The following is an 18,083-nucleotide window of genomic DNA, read 5'->3' as shown; positions in this document are numbered from 1 at the left end:
TGGATTCAGAGCTCTGAGATTGAATTCCGCCTATCAGGATTCTCCTGTATGATCTAAAAAATCTTTGTACAGACTTGCCACTATTATTACTACTGGCATTAAGTATTAATGTCCAGGCTTTTATCCCACAGCATCAAAATAAGACAAGAGAAACAGGATTCAGTGATCCCTACTGACAGATGAATGCTACTGAAGTCAAAAGTAGCTCTGTCAGTGTGTTCACTGGGACATTTCCCTCATCATACCCAATAGCATCTGGCATAACATCCTAAGAAAGGCAGATATTCTTGCAGAATATGCTGCCATCATATTCATCTACAGAGCTGCATCAGAAAACGCAAAGGAATGGACACTTGTGGAGGCAGAAGTTTGTTCTTTATTTGCAGGCAACCTCAGCTATTACACAATGTAATTCCAGATTTTCTGTGCATTAAAGGAAAAATTCTACTATTTATTAGTAGTGGTAGTTAACTCGTGCTTTATATCAAAGGCTATAATTTAGTAGTTATGAGCTTGGAACCAAAAGATAAAAAAAAATTCTGGGTTGGGCAAATGGATTTTTTTTTTTAAATTTTTACTCCATACAGAAGACATTAATTGGGATGCTCTGTATTTTAATCATTACTGTATAAAATCTATCAATAAAGCTCATCTGGTCCATTCCTGTTACCAAAGCACAATTCTTTCCTAAACTACATAACCACTACTTCAGTATCGTAGGATTTTATCCCCATAATACTTCTATTTAAAATAGGGATAACATCCTTAGTTCAGGTTTCTAAACAGTGTTATTTAATCTAATTTTTGCTTTTCATAATTTATGCTCTTAATTACTCCTAATTTATCTCCCTTTGGATAAGAGAAGTTGCATGATCTGATTCTCAACAAATAGGATGACAATACTTGTGTGTGCCTTTTATCTTTAGACTTGAGATCTGTACAATATTACTACAATAATGTCTAAAAGTTTTCTTGCATTTTGAAGAACACAAATAAATTTTTGGTACATACAATCCCTCTATTTACAGGAAAAGATTAAATGCACTGATGTCAACAGAGGATTCTGTAAAATCTACAGCAAAACAAAATTCCTTTTAACCCCACAGGTGAAGATCCTCATTAAGTTTTTAATGACCATTGCCATCATATTAGAATCATATATTTACAAGCAGTTACTAAAAAAATCAAAAACACATTGGCAACTTCTGTGAAGTTCAAGAAACATCAAATGCACTTAAGCTTCTCTGATAAACTTGTTCATACATACCTTTTACCCAGCTGTATCTTCATTTGCCTACTTGGTCATATATTTTGATGCATTCTTCCAGACAACTAGAATCTGCCTTTTACATTTATACTTCAAAAGACAAAAATAGTATTTTCTGACCTTGTCATCAATCTCAACAAAATCCTTGCAAGTTTTGCAAGATGCCTGGACAAACACAACTGTTCCTGAGAGACCAGTTCTGAAGGCAAGAGACAAGATTCTGCTCAAGTGAAAATCTGAAGTATCATGGTGCATTGACAAAAAAAAAGAAAAAAAAAAAACTTGTTCTAAGTTACTTCAAATTTCAGCTCCTGAACAAGCCAAAAAAGAACATCCTGCATGACTATCCTGATGGAGATAGGGATAAAAAAAGCCACTTCCAAGGCAGCCAGGTCTCAGCTTCTCATAGATACTACTCAGGTCCCAGAAGCACATTCAGAAATTGGTTGGCAGGTAATGCAGCACACAGAATTGATTTATAGTGTGTTCCCCACAGGACATAAAACTGAGCAGAAGGTTACAGCTATTCCCTACACCAGCTAATATTTTTGCATAGTAGCTTAGTGAGCATCCTGCAGCATGGGTGCTATGGAATAGCAGTATATTATTAAAGCAAAAAAAATCCTAATTTAATAATTAAAGCACCTCACACATTTTGCCAAAACGTCCATTATCAGAGTCCACCTACACTGTTCTGTACCCCCCACAGAACAGCTCACAGTTACACAAGTCCTGTGAAACAGTGGCTTCTAGCCAGCTTCTTTCTGCAAAAGAAATGCTGTGAGGAGCACAGTTCTCCATGATAGAAACATATCACTTTAAGAGTTTGACAGTCTTCTTTGAAGTACATCTAACAAAATAAATGAAGAGGTGAAAAAAATCAGACTTTCAAAGCAAAAGGGTTCATATTTGCATATGTATTTGCACATTCCCCAGCATCAGATGCCAGCTTAGTGTGAGGAAGAAACAAGACACTGAGGGACTGATATTAGCCAACTTCACCTCTTTGTTCCTGGGCTGTCCAGCCCAAGTGGAAATTAGAGTAGCTGAGGTTATAAAATTCCTACAGTAGATCTGAAATAATTGGTTTTTAGCCAAAGGGAACTAACAAGAGGGGGTAACAATGCCTAAATACTGTATATTTCATCAATTGACTAGTTCATAAATTTGTGTTATTTTTTACTTGATGCATCAACTCAAGAATAACTAGAAGCAAAATTGTAAAAAACTATCTGATTTTTAATATTTCTTTTTCTATTGCATTTTTAAATTCAGTGTAATATTGTAGCTACAATTTTGAATGCACTTTAGAGTTATAAAAAGTTAAAAGTAGTGAAGGTGAAATGACTTTTTAAACTCAGTCTCAAACAACTATGTGCAATCTTCAAGTTGTTAGCTAAACTTCAGATAATTAAAGTAGAACTTCAGCTTTTTTTTATTTCTTTGATGGGAACTAAATGCAAATTTTGAAATTAAACAACATCACGACTACAGGGAAGGTGGAATTTTGAGGCTGCTAAGCAATAGCATAGAATAGCTCTTCCTTGGTGACAGCAAACTCAGTCATCTGGTACTCTGTTTAGAGACCATGAATTTTCACCTCCCTGCCATTCTCCCTGTCATGACAAGGCAATTCCTCACTAGCCATGGAAGTGGACAGTTAAATTATTATTGAATCTCTGCAAAGCTTATATATGAATCTGGGTCATATCTCAGTCACACTGATGCAAAGCATACTATCTTTCTTCATTTTCATAATGCTACTAGATGTACAGAGAGAGAAGAAAGAGCTGGATTAGGCTGAGCATTTTCTGCAGAGGAATACCTGCCAGGGTCTCAGCACTGCCTTTACTGTGCATAGCAACAGTGCTCAGCATTGATTCAGCAGGGAGGCCAATATCTTGGCTCTTCACCAGTGCATTCCAGCTGGAAGTCCAGGCCAATGAATGATGTATTAGACATATAAAATGGATCTCAGTGCATCACAAAGAGGAAAGGGGTTTTTGATGGGGTTTTTTGTTAAATTCTATTATTTAGATATTTTATATGGGATTGCTTGCTCAATGGCTTAATACAGCTGCTCTGCTACTGTCTGAAAATATGTCAAGCTCTCAGGAAGGTAGCTTCCTAATGGCCCTTAGAGCATCAATTTTAGAGCATATTATAAATACTACTAATCCCTTCAAAATCCCTCTAAGGTACACAAGTCAATATCATTATTATTATTATTATCACTTTTTCTTTGTTACAGTTTGTTGAAATTGCAATAGAGAAATATGATCAGACTTCATCAGCACTACAATGAGGAGGGCAGGTCCTCGTGTGGCATAAAACTTGTTAATGCTGCTGAAATCAAAACAGGAATAAAACCATTATATTTTGTAAGAGCCTACACTTACAAAGAGAGCTCCTTAATTGTCATAGTGGGTAATTGTATAAGGAGACGGGGAGCTTACAGAGAGTAAATGAATTGCAAAGACTTAGATTTTAGCTACTTAATAGCTATTAAATGACATTTCAAAATAAATAGCATTTAAATACTTTTCAAGAGATTGCTGTGATTGCCCCAGAGATGTTACACATAGCTGGCTGCATCTGTGACACGCTGGGCACCTATGTTGTGCTGTACACTTTTCCTTACAATGGAAAGGTGCATGAATGAGGCTCTAAACATACCAAAGGGTTTCAGGAAAACAGTCTCGTGACTGTGAATATAAAGGAAATTAATCATTAAGGAAAATCAATGGAAAGCACCTATTGGGTTCTGTTTTCTGGTCACTGGCAAGCTACATGCAAATCTTGTTTATCTCCCCCCCACAGACATTTGTTCTCACCTAGTTGACAAAAGTGGGTACTGGTTCTCTCCTTGCAGTAAGAAGCAGCACTGCAAGGGCCAGGGCAGAACCAAGTCTATCAGGTTTGTATTTTCCTTCCCTCACTAGAAGGAACAATGTGGGTGAAATAGAAGAATCAATGATGAGTGAGAATCAACGAGCACAGAGTAGGAAAACAGTGGTGGCCAGAGTGGGTTGATTGGTCCATTTTATTAGGTTTCTACAAAGGAATACAGGGGCAGTGAATTGGGAGCCACTCCTGTCTCTAAAAGTAGATGAACAGTGGAACTTGACTTCTTTTCTCCCTATATATCCACATAATAGGAATTCAGATTTTTCCCAAAATCCAAGCCACGTTTTGTGAGCATCAGTTTATTTCAGGAAGACGTTCAGTCTTTGTGAACGCTCACAATAATCCTGCTTGAATACGTAGTAATATTATAATGTATTAACATCTGTAAATAACAAGTGACACAAGAGAGACCCTACATAAATAAATTTCTAAGCCTGTCACTGTACATAACTCAGCTGCTTTACCTTATGCAACACTAAGTGGCAGAGTTTTAAAGCCGTCAGAGTGAGTTAGTGGTGATGATATAAGGATGTATAAGGAGAGAAATTACTCCCTGCTCTTTGGTGGCCCGCTGCAAGAACTGGCCACTTTTAGATGAGAAGCAAGACCTGCGCCAGAAAAATACTGTAGCACCCACGGGTTTGCAAAGACAGCCCATGGAATCTGGGTGCACAAACGTCCCAGGAGTGAAGCCAAGCCACACTCTCCTTTTGAGGAAGCCACTGTCAGTCTTCCCATAAGAATAATTTTTTGAGTGCTAGTCTCCAAGACAAGGTTTAAAATAATTTGATCTAGAAGGCAGTGCCTCTCTAACTCAACACTGATTCTTTGTTCTGCCCAGTGCCTTGGCTGAAAATTTTACAGGAAAAAAAAAAAAAAAAAAAGAAAAGGAAAGCTTTATTTACTCAGATATTGCTTTCAAAACCAGAAGATCTGAACTGTCTTGGAAAAGACTTCATTAGTGAATTGGCAGAGGCAGCACAACCATGGGAATAAATGTATAGGTAGGATGAAGCTGTCTCTTTGAATCATAATTTGACTGCAAACAGAAAATCACACACTACATTGTCCAATGATTCTCTAAAGAACACTCATCTCCAAACACAGCTTGCCAAGTGTCAAATACATTATTAACGAGAAGCAAAAACTAAAATAATTCCTCCCTAGATTCTCCTTGGGGAAGTGAAACTTTATACTGTCCTTAATACAAAGTGCTTTACAGGCACAGTGCAATCCTGTATGAATGCACTACCTATCAGAACTGATATTTAAACACCTTTCCTACTGTAGAATCTTGAAGTAATAACAACACTTTTTGACTTCTATGGCAACTTTATCCAAGGTTCCCTGAGTCATTTAAAAGAAAAATTAATTAAAGCTCCATGAGTTAAAGGCGTAGTGACAGCAATTTCCACAAGGTAAATCAGACAGACTCAAGGTGTCATACAGGGTTGTGCACAGGGCGACAGACCTGGAAACTGGATCCCTGGGGCATCCCTGTGTCCGTGCCCTGCATTAAGTATCAGATACTTCACTTCCCCACCCTACCTATAACTCTTAATGCTCAGCAAATTCTCATTACAACAAAGACACCGTGAAGTGGTTTTAGTGCTTATTGACAATAAATGTACACTTATCTCCAGGTGTTTTTGTTTTGTTTTAATATGCAGGGTGATTTTGCCTTTTACTAAGATGATCTTCCTTATTACTAAACAACCAAGAAGTAGAGAGTTACCAGGGGCTGCCTACATTAGTCTCAAATGTCTTTTCAGCGTATTAAAGTGTTTTCAATTACCTCCTAATATACCTCCAGGGAGCCTAGGAGAATGGAAGGATTAGTAGAGTAATGAGTTTAAATTATTCAAGGGTTTGGGTTTTTTTTTTTCCCCTCTTATTATGTGACTTTGTTGAATTTAATCCTAGACCAGAGATATTTGACAGTACAAGACAGGCTATAGCTAATGACTAATCTTGATCCCAAATCAAGAGGTTGCGAGAAAAGAATATAAAAAAGCAAACTGTCCTACCATCTCCAAGATGACACAGTAAAAAGAATATACAGGTCTGCTTTATTTTGCATTGATTGAATCAATATTTCTGTTTTAGAAGTTTCTAAAACTCATAAGACTCATGAATGGTAGATGAATTTATTAGGCTGGAACATCCATGAAGAAAAAAGGGCAAGCGATCCATTTTTACTTTATTGCATCATGACATAATAAAACTCCAAAACTCAGCCAACTGAGTCAAATATCAGCGGGGAGTGAATTGAGGTAGCTGAAATTTGTGTAGTTCTCTGTGGTAGCCACTGTTATGGGTGTTACCACCCAAATATTTGAGTATCCCAAAGCTATTAGATGTATTTTAGCCTCAATGTCATGACGAAGTATAGAAATTTAATTTTTATTACATACAGGAATTGGAGATACAAAAATCATACTCTAAAGTTCACATTGAAAGTTTGAGAAGACCAATATCTCCTGAGCCCTGCTTATATCCCTGATGGGCCAACAATCCACACAAAGCAATAATGCCAAAAAAAACCCAAAAATGAAAGCATCAAAATGAAAACCATACCATGGTTCTAGAGGGAAGAAAACTCATGCTTTATGGAGTTATTTATCATGTCACAGCCTTCCAATTACAGTCTTAGCCTTTTCTTATCTGGTATGTTGCACTGGTGGTCCTGTTTGTGCTGTAGACTGCTTTCAAGTCTTTCCTTCTTCCTGCAGTTTTCTGTTCCACCTGGCTATTGTTGAAGGCAAATCTAATTTAGCTGCCAAGTTAATTTTTCTGAACCTGAAAAATTAGGCATAACACTTCCATCATGGTGACTCTTCAATATCTTCACCATAATTAATGCAATTTCCTTCACACTGGAGCTGGAACTTGGCTTCTATCCTATATGGCCCTATGAAATAAACATGGGTTTGTTGACAACAGTCCTAACATCACAAGTATAGTTACTGATTTAGAATGAGGATCTAGACACTTTTCTTAGCTCCTGCTTTATGGAATGGCTACCTAATTAATGTGGATTATAAAGTGTAGCACATTCTCAACAGCTGAAAATATTAATAGACCTCACTGTTCTTCCACTCTATGTATTGACAGCTGTATCAGAATTTACAGATTTTAATTTCAATTTTAATGTGTCACCCCTGAAAAACACTGGGTATCATGAGACATCATTGAAAAACAACAATATGTATGAAAGATATTTCAAATAAAAATCTCAATTGCCTTATACTGTGAAAGAATATCAAACATGTATTGAATAGAGCTGTTGGAACTACAGTAAATGTGAGTATTTTTTCCAGTAGTGTTTGTTCCTCAAAGTAGTTAGTCAAAATGTAAACTTAGGAAAAAAAGGTTTGGTTCTGTTTTCTTCTCCCTATACCTCCCAATCAATACCGAATTTCTTGAAGAATAGAGTCATCTCAGCTTCTTAAAGAGATCCATGGACTAGCATCAAGCAGAGAAACAATCCTGAGTTGGGAATTCCTTATGCTCAGGGAAACCCTTAATCACAAAGGAGTCTCTATAGACTACATATAGATGTTTGTGTGTGCATACACACACACACATATATATGCATATGCCCACACACATCTATGTTTATTTCCATTTTTTCCCCCGACATTTTAAATTTTTTTCCATTTTTCTTTCTCCCTCCTTCAAAAAACTTTACTGGAAAAGCCTTGGTTTATTCCTACTAAAAGAGGGGAAAAAGTTCTGTGGGTAAGCAAACACTTTTTTTTTTGTTTGTGCTCTTGTGAACCCCTGACTGATTTTTGGTCTTCTTCATCTGCTATATTATCTATTTTTGCTAACAGATAAAATGACTGCTGTTAATCAAGAGATGGAATTTTTTCTCAATCATACTTTCATAAGACTGAGTAATCATACATGAGTGTGTGTAGAGATTCAATTTGAAACTAAAATCTAAAATATGTCAGATACATGAGATGATTAGAACAGGATACACAAAATTATCACCAAAATGAAAACAGCAAAAATGTATCCAAGCCACAGCTTCTATAAAAGTGATCCAAAAGTGAATAATCTTAAAATGGAGACATTTCCCAGTAGTTTACCACTAGAATCAGTTCAGAAATCAGAGTTGGACAAGAGCTATTAATCTCATACTGTACCCAGAAAACACACTTTTCAATGCTTTCACTGCTGCTATCTCATGACAAACTCAACCTTACAGAAGGTATCTATACCTTATGATGAATGCTATGAAGAGTGACCAGTGTGTTGTCAAGTAGACTTCTTTCACACTCATAGTCCTCTTCATCCTCCTATTCCATACCATTAGTTAGCACACTGAGGGGAGTCTCTATATGTTGCCCAGCCTGGGCAGGACTGTAGATGGATACATCCTAGCTCTGCTAATTCTTGTGCTAAAATCCTGTCTGCATTCACACACAACATGGAAGTTAAAACATTGCCTGCCATAGCAGGATTCTACCTGCAAACTCCAAAGCAGCCGCAGCAGATGGTTTGGCCCGATGTTAAATACTTCACCACACCCCCAGGACATTCTGCCTGCTAAGAGTTGCTACCCAGAGGCACAGGAACCCAGAGGTGTGGAAGAGATGCACACACATAGCCCAAGTGCCCTCCTCCTGCTTTTTGTAAAATGTGTTAATGTGAATAGATTGAAAGTTTTAGCCTGAAGTAAATTAAATACATTATGCATAATGGCAAATTATGCAGATTTATACCTGATAATCAGTTGGCATGCTTTCACTAAAGACAGCTAATGTCCAAATAGGGTAATTTGAACTTGAACAATCAAGTTCAGATTGTTCCCACTGGGCATATCACTTCAGACTCCTCTAACACTACCTTGTGATTGCCTCCAAAAGTATTATGTTCATATTTCAACCCATTATTTTTTGCACTTTCAGGGACCCACCCACCTCCACCCTTCAACTCCTTTATTTTGGACAGAAATACTAAAAATGGGTTCTAAACTGTGCCAGAGGAAGAAAATACAGTGCAGAGAGAGCTTGGAACCCATTTCTGATGGGAGGAATTCTCTGAGCATTACCACTTTGATAAACTAAGGTATTAATGGCAAGGTTTTGGCAATGAGAAGAAGAAAAAAGAAAGTAGAAGGATGATGCTAGATGCTACCATGCATGATGAGATGAAAAAAATAAAAAGGAAAAGACAACCATGGGCCCAAACAGTGCCTTCCCCCAAAAACAGTTGAAATTTGAGCTCAGGCTGCTATAGGCAAATTTCCTATTTGTTCCAACATACCAAAGGGAACAGTGGCTCCCTAAAGAATGATGCATGTTATAAATTGAGGCGAATAATTTGTTCAGCCTTTTAAGAGTCAATCAGAAATTTATTGATTACAGCAAGCGATGGCAAGCAAACAGCGCTGGGTGCAGCCGGGGAGTCCCCGCTCCGCAAACGGCTCACACTGTTTCCCCCTTCCCACAGTCTTTTTATACTCTCTTTCTTCCGTGTCTGTGGTATCTCTGGGTGTACTCTGCGCTTGCGCCCTCTGTTGCTAGGGGGTCTTCTTCTACTCTCTGGTGGTCGTTTGAGGAAGGCTCCTCTCTTCTTCCTTGGTGAAAGTCCACGGCCCTGTAATGGTCTTTTCCATATAAGGTTATATGTTATATGCGCCTAAGTTCTAATTACACAACCAGCTTAAGTAATCAACATGCTAGCTAGTTTCTGTCTGGCGGTTTTCTGTTATCTACACAAGGCTTCTCCTTTGGTTTTCTGTTATCTTACACAAGGCTTCTCCTTTGATTTTCTGTTATCTACTCAAGGCTTCTCCTCTCTGTCTTGATGAACAAAGAGTCTTTTCTAACTTATCACAATGCACATATTCAGTGGAAACAACTGGTTCATTCAGCTTGGAGAAGGGGAGACAGAAAAGAGACCTTTTTGGGGTCTTTAACAGCATATGAGGGGAAATAGAGGGGCAGGTACTGATCTCTTCAGTCTTGTGACCAGAGATAGGACTCGTGAAATGGCATGCAGCTGAGTGAGAGTAGGTTTAAGTGGGATATCAGGAAAATCTTTTTCATACACAGGGTGATTTGGCATTGAAACAGGCACCCCAGGGAATGGTCACAGAGATCCAGAAGCATTTGGACAGCGTTCTCAGGCACATGGTGTGACTCTTGGGGCTGTCCTGTGCAGTGCCAGGAGTTGGACTCGATGATCCTAATGGGTCCTTTCCAGCTCAGCATATTCTATGATTCTATGAATTGCACTCTCAAAACTAATCCACTGGACTCTGACCTTGAAAATTTCTATTGCCAGAGAGAGAACTTCTTTGTAAAGTTAAATAATTTTCAGTACCTGTCCCTCCTTTCCCATTATTTGTTCTCTTTCTATCCAGGCTGTAACCACTGCAGGAATAAGAAGTTCTTACCATGTGTACACACAGTACCGTAGAGATCTTGTTTAGGTTGCTGCTTTGTGTCAGTGTAATCCTGTTTCCAGAGTTAGAACACGTCATTCCTCAGGAAGAGCAGAGCCAAATGGCCACCATTAAAAACAACTGATGACTCTGTGAGCTTGCACAAGGCAAATCCCTCGGACTATAAGGTAATGCTTTCCCAAGATCTAACAGAATCAAATTCGCAGACTTGTGAGAAATCTAGGCTCAACCTGGATGATCCAGGCCTCAGGTCTGGGAGAAACCCGTAATCTGAAGAGCCCCGAGAGCAAGGACCTAGCCCCAGAAGAAAGCCTTAGCTTATTTCCTGAGAAGGAATTTAAACCCCTTAATGGCAGCAATGTCTTGATACTCTGGCCTCTAAATTCAGGAGAAGGAGCTTTGCAGAAACATTCAAGCTGGGCCCCTAGTGGCAGTCCCACCAGCTGAGTCCAGAGGAAAAATTATTGTGGACACAGCAACTGAACTAAGACTGTGAGATCTGACAACTTTATTGCCCTAAATTATCAGACACAGCTGAGCAGCAAACATGGCACAGACTGAAATGACACTGCAGCCTTTCTGCTTTTGGAGACAGTTTCCTGATGAAGTGTCTTATTCAGTAATTGCAAAATATAAGAAACTGGGGACTCTTTTTCCTACTTCCTTTGATGGTAAGACTAGGTTTGTGCCTGTTTAAAGGGCATATTGATTTTTATTCATGCAGGGAAACTGTAGCTTGTTAGGAATAGTACTCTTTTTTTTGTTGTTGTTTTGTTTTGTTTTGTTTGAGGGTGTTTTTTTTGTTTTGTTTTGTTTTCTTGTTTGGAATTGAGGGGGTTTTATGTATTAAATTATTTTTTTTAGTCATCCTAGCACTGCAGATGCCAGCACCAGTGCATTATCTGCTCTTCCCTTGACTTTGATGCTTACACAGAGAGCCCATATAAAAAGATCTTATCAGGCAGGATTTCTGGCACACATACTGTGTAGTGGTCTGCCAGTTGTACCCTGCCATTTCAGAAAGAGTTTCTAGATTGCTCAGATGAACCATTTATCTTCAGGAAATAAACATAACATCAGCTTAACAACTCCCACCAAACCTTCTTTCACACAGACCCAAATTGCTTGTGGGTCCCTCACTACAGAGATGAATTTGTGTCTGATCTTGCAATTTATAATAAAGAGAACTATTGCATTTATGAACAATCAGCCACTGTATTGTTCATAAATTTGTTATTTTAGGGTTTACATTTGATCCGTGGTTAGGAGAGATAACCTCTGTGAGATAAACAGTGCTAACTAACATCCTCTGCTGTGCACTGTGAACTCTGCAGAGCACTTACAGCAGGGCTCACCATAGCAGCCACCAAAAAGCTCCATTTTGATCCAGTATCTCAGTAAGGCATCTTTCTTGCCTCAAATCGGTACCATCATAGATGGGAGATCAGGGAGGGATGAAAAGTCTTCAGGTGCTCAGCTAGGCAGCTGCTTCTCCAGGCACATCTTTGGGATCTGATGAATATACAGTATTAGTGAGGCAGGGTCATGGCAAAGACAAGTATGGATAACAAGGTAGTGATTTTAGGGGTTGTTATTTTTCTTTGTGAAGATCAGGGAACAAGAGTGCATGTATAGGTGAATTTGGCTGTAGCAGCCCTGCAGAGCCAAAAAAGACTGCACAACTCACCATTAGAAGCGTTTAAAGCAGACACTTCTAGTGATGGGAGAAATAGTCTTTAAAGGTTACCTGCCTAATACTCCTCAGTTTGAACTCAACACAGGACTGTATAACTTTTCTGAGTGAGCACTCCCATAACAATAAGTTCTCTCTCACATTTTGTATAAATTTTAATCTCTTCTCACAATTAGAATGTGGGAAAAAGGTTTCTGTTAAAACAAAGATTAGAATTACAAAATCAAACAGTTCTAAATATCTTTGCTATATCAAACACCAATAATAAGGAGGCCTGAATACCACATTTGGTCTTCACTGCTTTGATAATACCAGCAAATAAAAAAAAATGGTCATTATTATCTAGATGTAAGGTTTCCTAGACTGCTACAGCTTGTATCATATAGCTAAACCCTTATTGCAAGATAAAAAAACACATGAGAAGCCTGAATTTGGGCAAATATCATATTTCTGTTTACTTTGCTATTTTTTTGTCCCCTGGTTTATATGTGATATAGGTAATTATATTTTACTATAATAAATACATAATATTTACTAAGTAATACATTTTACTGAGATGTTTTTTAAATTTAGAACAATTTTTCAATTCCATTGGGTTGTTTTTTTTTCTGAGTGACAAAAATTAAAATACAGAGCAAATGGAAATCTTCAGCAGGAAACATTTTTCTCTATACAGTTTCCTAGATTTCTTTCTGAAATTAAATATTATAATAATACTGGGTCAATATAAAGATTTAAAATCTTGTAAAATTTCAAATGAAAAGTGGGCATTTTTTACCTATTCTGTTAATGTTGTTTACCTACATTGCCTTTGCTACATGTCCTAGTGCTATCAATGCAGATAGAAAACACCATATGACAAGAAGATTTCATTACTTACAGATTTTTCACATGGTCCTTCATTCCCATGAGATTTACTTTGCTATTTCATCTCACTCTTACATGTTAAATCAATACCTGTATTGGCATATAACAGGGACACACAGTACCAATTATTGGCAAATTAGATCCTGACACAAAGCATTGGTTTCTAATAAAGGTGTTGCCCATAGCTCTATGTACTCCACCATATAATTGTGTGCTCTGGCAGATCCTGGCAGTTTTGACCTGAGCTTTTCATCAGTTTTTGTAATAGCACAGGAATATTCTATGGGCTGTATTATTTCACATGATTCCTATGTGAAGAGCTGCTCAATAGTGCAGTAGCCTTTCTTTGCCTGAGTAACAATGGCAGTACTGATTACCCTTAATAACATTATTATGCTGTGTGCACAAATCAAGCACGAAGAGCAATCAGGTGGAGAATTAGATTGTTTTAAAAAAAAGCTGATCTTTATTCTTGCTACATGTCTGCTGAACCTTGAAAACAGTAATGAGATGGCCTTTAAATTGCTACTGCTTTGATAAGAGATGAGAGGTGCAGCCAAATAACATTTCTTCCAGTTCGGTAGCTATAGCTTGCAGGCACTGATCTGCCTAGAGGTTACTTACAGTGTAAGTTATGAAAGAAGGACTTGAACTGCATATGTAGTCCATATATATGTAAATATATAAATATTTTATGGCACATTTTATGTAGAAATACAGAGATATTCAACCTCAATCAGTCAAAACATCTCTGAAAGGAAATGAAAAGCAAAAAATCCATTAGTGGCTGAACTGGTTCTGGAGAGTCAAGATAATACTAGATAAAACATTCAAAACAAAAGGTGAATTTGATTTTGTTTGTGTGCAGCCCTCTCCTAATATAATCAGTTTCTTGCAAAGTAGTTTTTCATATAGCCATGCAGAACGGCTGCCAAGGCTTTTATGGTTCTTCTTACACCCCAAAATGTCTGGATAATGCCACCAAAATTCAAATTGTGAACCATGCGCAGATTCTCCTCTTTCCAAGGGATAAAGACTTTATTAGAAGATATCTCAAACATTCAAACACAGACACATTTCAAATACCTGAAGCCTTCAATATATATGGTTTATAGCAGCCACATATTTTTTATATTTTGCCCTGTACTGCCAAAGGACTAACTGGGCATGGACTGAAAGCAAATTTAAAGACTCAGGGCAAGGACAGCCCTTGAGAAGATTCTAAGTGGCTGCTTCAGTTTTTCAAGGGAGATTCAGTAGACGTGGGAATTTGAACCATTTAATCCAATTTGAGTAAGCAAGCCATTTGGCAGCTCCCTGCAAATAACTCATCCTTGTAAAAACTGGTCCTTATTGGTTTGGACAGTATTGTCTTCTGATCCATTCTTTGTTTGGTGTTATTTGTGAAGTGCCTGGTTAATGGCACTGCCAAATATATCCTTGTGTGTCTTTCAAGTGCCCTTTCATTTTACTCCCCCTGCCTTATTCAACACTTCTAGGGTTTTGTTTTTTTTTTTTTTTAATTGTTTCTTACTTGTGTCCCATCTCTTACAAATCCTTTGCAGGCAAGTTGACTTAGCCTTAGGCAACACACTTGAGCAAATGAAACAAAAAACACAGTTATTTGATGTACGAAGCTAATTAAAGAAAACTTTTGATGACTGCTGTTGGATCCAAAAAAAAAAAAAAAAAAAGCTAGTGCAAATTACAGGAAAATTCTGTATTCTAATGGGGAAACTGGATGAAAATTAACCAGAATTTTCCACAACAGTACCTTTAAGAAGTTATTTTATTTTCTAGGCTATTAATGTGCTACAATTGTCATATCTAGAAAATACAAATCCACCATCATCAATGTATCATGCATGGCTGAGGGATGGAGTTTCTCTGCTATGTGCATTTTCTAGTGTTTCAAGCATCCAAAGATTTACCAGTTCGGTTGCCACAACAGGGCATGTATCTGCCAAGCTTTTGTATTCACAGTGTATCCCATCTGTCTTTGCAATCACAAAGATTGGGTGCACAGCTAGAGATGAGAAGAATGCCTAAATCTTACTGGCTTCAAACTTTGCCTCCTCCTCAGCCTGTCTAGTTCAGCAAATGATCCCAAATATCCTTGTGGCTGCAGTAACTTGCAAAACAGAGACACCAGGTGTTGGGTATGTGAGAGCAGAGGAGATGACTCAGAAGAAACTTCACTAATTGCATAAGTCTTCTGGATCTGCTGCCAGTTGGCAGAGTATAGCAGCTTCACTAAGTTTCACTCACTGTGCTGCTCACTTCTAGATTGGGAAGAGGGGACTGGGGGCAGCATCTTTCTCCACTAAACTTGAATTATGAAAAAATAGAGGTGTTTCCACCCACCTCACTGCTGATGCCTGTCAAGAAGCAGACATTCCTCTGCAGACTAACGTTTAAAGAGTTTTTAAGTTCTTCACTACAACCTTACATCTAAGGATCTGGGGAGGAGATCACCTTTTCTGGCTAGAAAAGCACTAGACTGCAGCATAGGAGATACTCTCAAGTGGCTGAGAGACAAAAAACATAAGGTGAAACATTATTATGAATTCAAACAGTAATGCTCTTTCTTCCTTGAGCAAGCACAGATTTGCCATTTCATAGTTAAAGGGCTGACTGTTTTGCCACAACTCTTTAAAGAAACACTGAAAGCTAAGCAGCACCTGACCTTTCCCCTATGAAAAACAGCAGAGCTTTTTTTTTTTTTTACCAGATCATCCTCTTGCAATAACAATAAAGACAAGTTGCCTTCAGGTAGGATGTTTTTAGACAGGTGGGATATAGATCTCCTGAAGACCTTTGTCATCAGTGTGAATGAGGACAGAAAGGGGACATGACAAAGACTATCCCACATTCTGGGCAACATTCTCTCCATTCTTAAAGCCTGAATACTGGCTACTTTCCAAACCTCCAGTTTCCCTGAAGCATCTCTGTAACAGTTTTATTCAGAAAGTCAGCCTTCAAAATAGCAGTTCAAAAAAAGGTTGCAGAGGACAGGACACTGCGCACATAGGTGTTCTACACCTAACTATTGAATATTCTCCTTTTGCTTAGCAATCTAGTATCTGTGGTTTCTGCTTGCCTATCACCAGACTGCTGTAAAACCTCAGTATGCTTGTAAATATGCATCAACTAGACTCAGAAAATAAGGTACAGAGAGGATAGAAGTGATCTGTCCCAAGTTATTCAAGTCAATGGCAAAAGGTCACAGAAGAAATGAACCTTGACTCCCATTCTACTTTTCTTCACCATGCAGGCAAAAACAATAAGCCCCTACCAAAGAGATGGATTTATCTGGGCTATTTCATACCACAGGAGGCACAAGCCTTAACTGTATCAGTGCCCCCAAAACTTTGACACTCTTCTCACTCTTTCCCCCAGTGCCAAGCCACAAAATCCTGCTCATGACTGAAAGCTCAGGAATCTCAATGTCAGCTCACTTCTGCTTAGCTTAGCAGTCATATCAGGATCTGAAGACTGCCTTCCAAACCAGTGCCTGCATCTATTTGATTATGGAAATGCATGCAGAGGTCCAGCTAGGAAAAAATCCTAATCTGCCTAAAATACTAATGGAATAAACCAGCTACCTGGGGAGAAAAGCCTTCACGTATAGGCTGCTTAGTAGATATTCAATAGTTTTAACCTTCAGTGGTGAAGCAAAAGTCAAGGCTTCATATTTGATGTTTGTTCTTTGAACCATCTCACAGGATGCAGTTGCAGAGAGGCAGAGGTACATAGAGAGTATGCAGCAAAGAGAAAAGAGAGAACATGAAAGAAGTTAAACAAGATCTGAGATCTGCTTACATGTGTCAAAACCTCTCTTTAAAGGACTGTCAGTCTGGAAAAAAATGGCCTGGGAGGGGTTTAATACATAAATCACAATGATATACAAAGAAGATATATTAAGACCAAGTGCTCCTTGTCTCTTCCACCACAAGAACTAATGGCAACCAAACAGGGATCCTAGGAGCCATGTCCAAAGCAAAGCAATGTAGCAGATCTGTGAAATTTCTGCACAAAAGAAGCCAAACTGGATGCTAGATATTTATATATGCCAAATAAAGAACTGTAAAAAAAACCCCAAAACATTCAGGATTAGGATATGCACTGAAAAATAGGAGTCATGTTCTAAAAGAAGTCAGAGGTCTGGAACATAACAGGAATAAAAAGTACTAAATGTTCACTCTGCTCTTTCTCATTTGTAACCACCTTGTGTTTCTACAGCTAAAAACAGAGTGCTGAATGGATGACCCTTTTGTTTGACCAGTATGGCACTATTCTGTTCCATCCTTACACCAATTTTTTTTTCCTACTTAGGTCTGCCACAAACTGCTCACAAATATTTAGTTTTGCGGTAATAGGATGAACCTTGTTGGTCTGGTCTGAAACCAGAGTAATTAGGAAAGCATTTCTTCTGTTGTGGGGCAGAACACTGAAACCTCACACTATTAACCTGAATATTTGCCTCTGAGTGGTTTCCTCACACTGACCACAAGACTCCAGAACCTGCACCACTGCTCAGTCATGTGGACAGACATGTCATTTATGCTTGATCTCAATGCACCACCATGCAGTTATTCCTTCCCATTAACTAGTTTTCGTCCATAGGAAAATAAACATATTTGTATTTATCTAACATAGTACACCTACAGGCAAACTAACAAGTCAAGAGACCAATATTGACAGTTGGTGTAAAGACAACAACGGTGAAGGATTTCACTCCCCTACCTACACCTAATTCCTGGCTAACATGCTTTAATGAGATTGTTACAAGCAGGGGAGTGTAATTCATTTTTCATAGTCTCCCTCACCTCAGCCTCTCTACTGAGTTTGACAGCCAGGAGGGAGACAATTAGCAGCCATGGTGAGGTGAATGCATATTTTATGAGTTAGCTGGCAGAGCAGAGGCA

The sequence above is a fragment of the Vidua macroura genome, chromosome 3 (assembly GCF_024509145.1).
Source record: "Vidua macroura isolate BioBank_ID:100142 chromosome 3, ASM2450914v1, whole genome shotgun sequence".
Classification (NCBI taxonomy): Eukaryota; Metazoa; Chordata; class Aves; order Passeriformes; family Viduidae; genus Vidua; species Vidua macroura.
The sequence above is the reverse complement of the archived record's forward strand: the minus strand, read 5'-3'. Positions refer to the sequence as shown.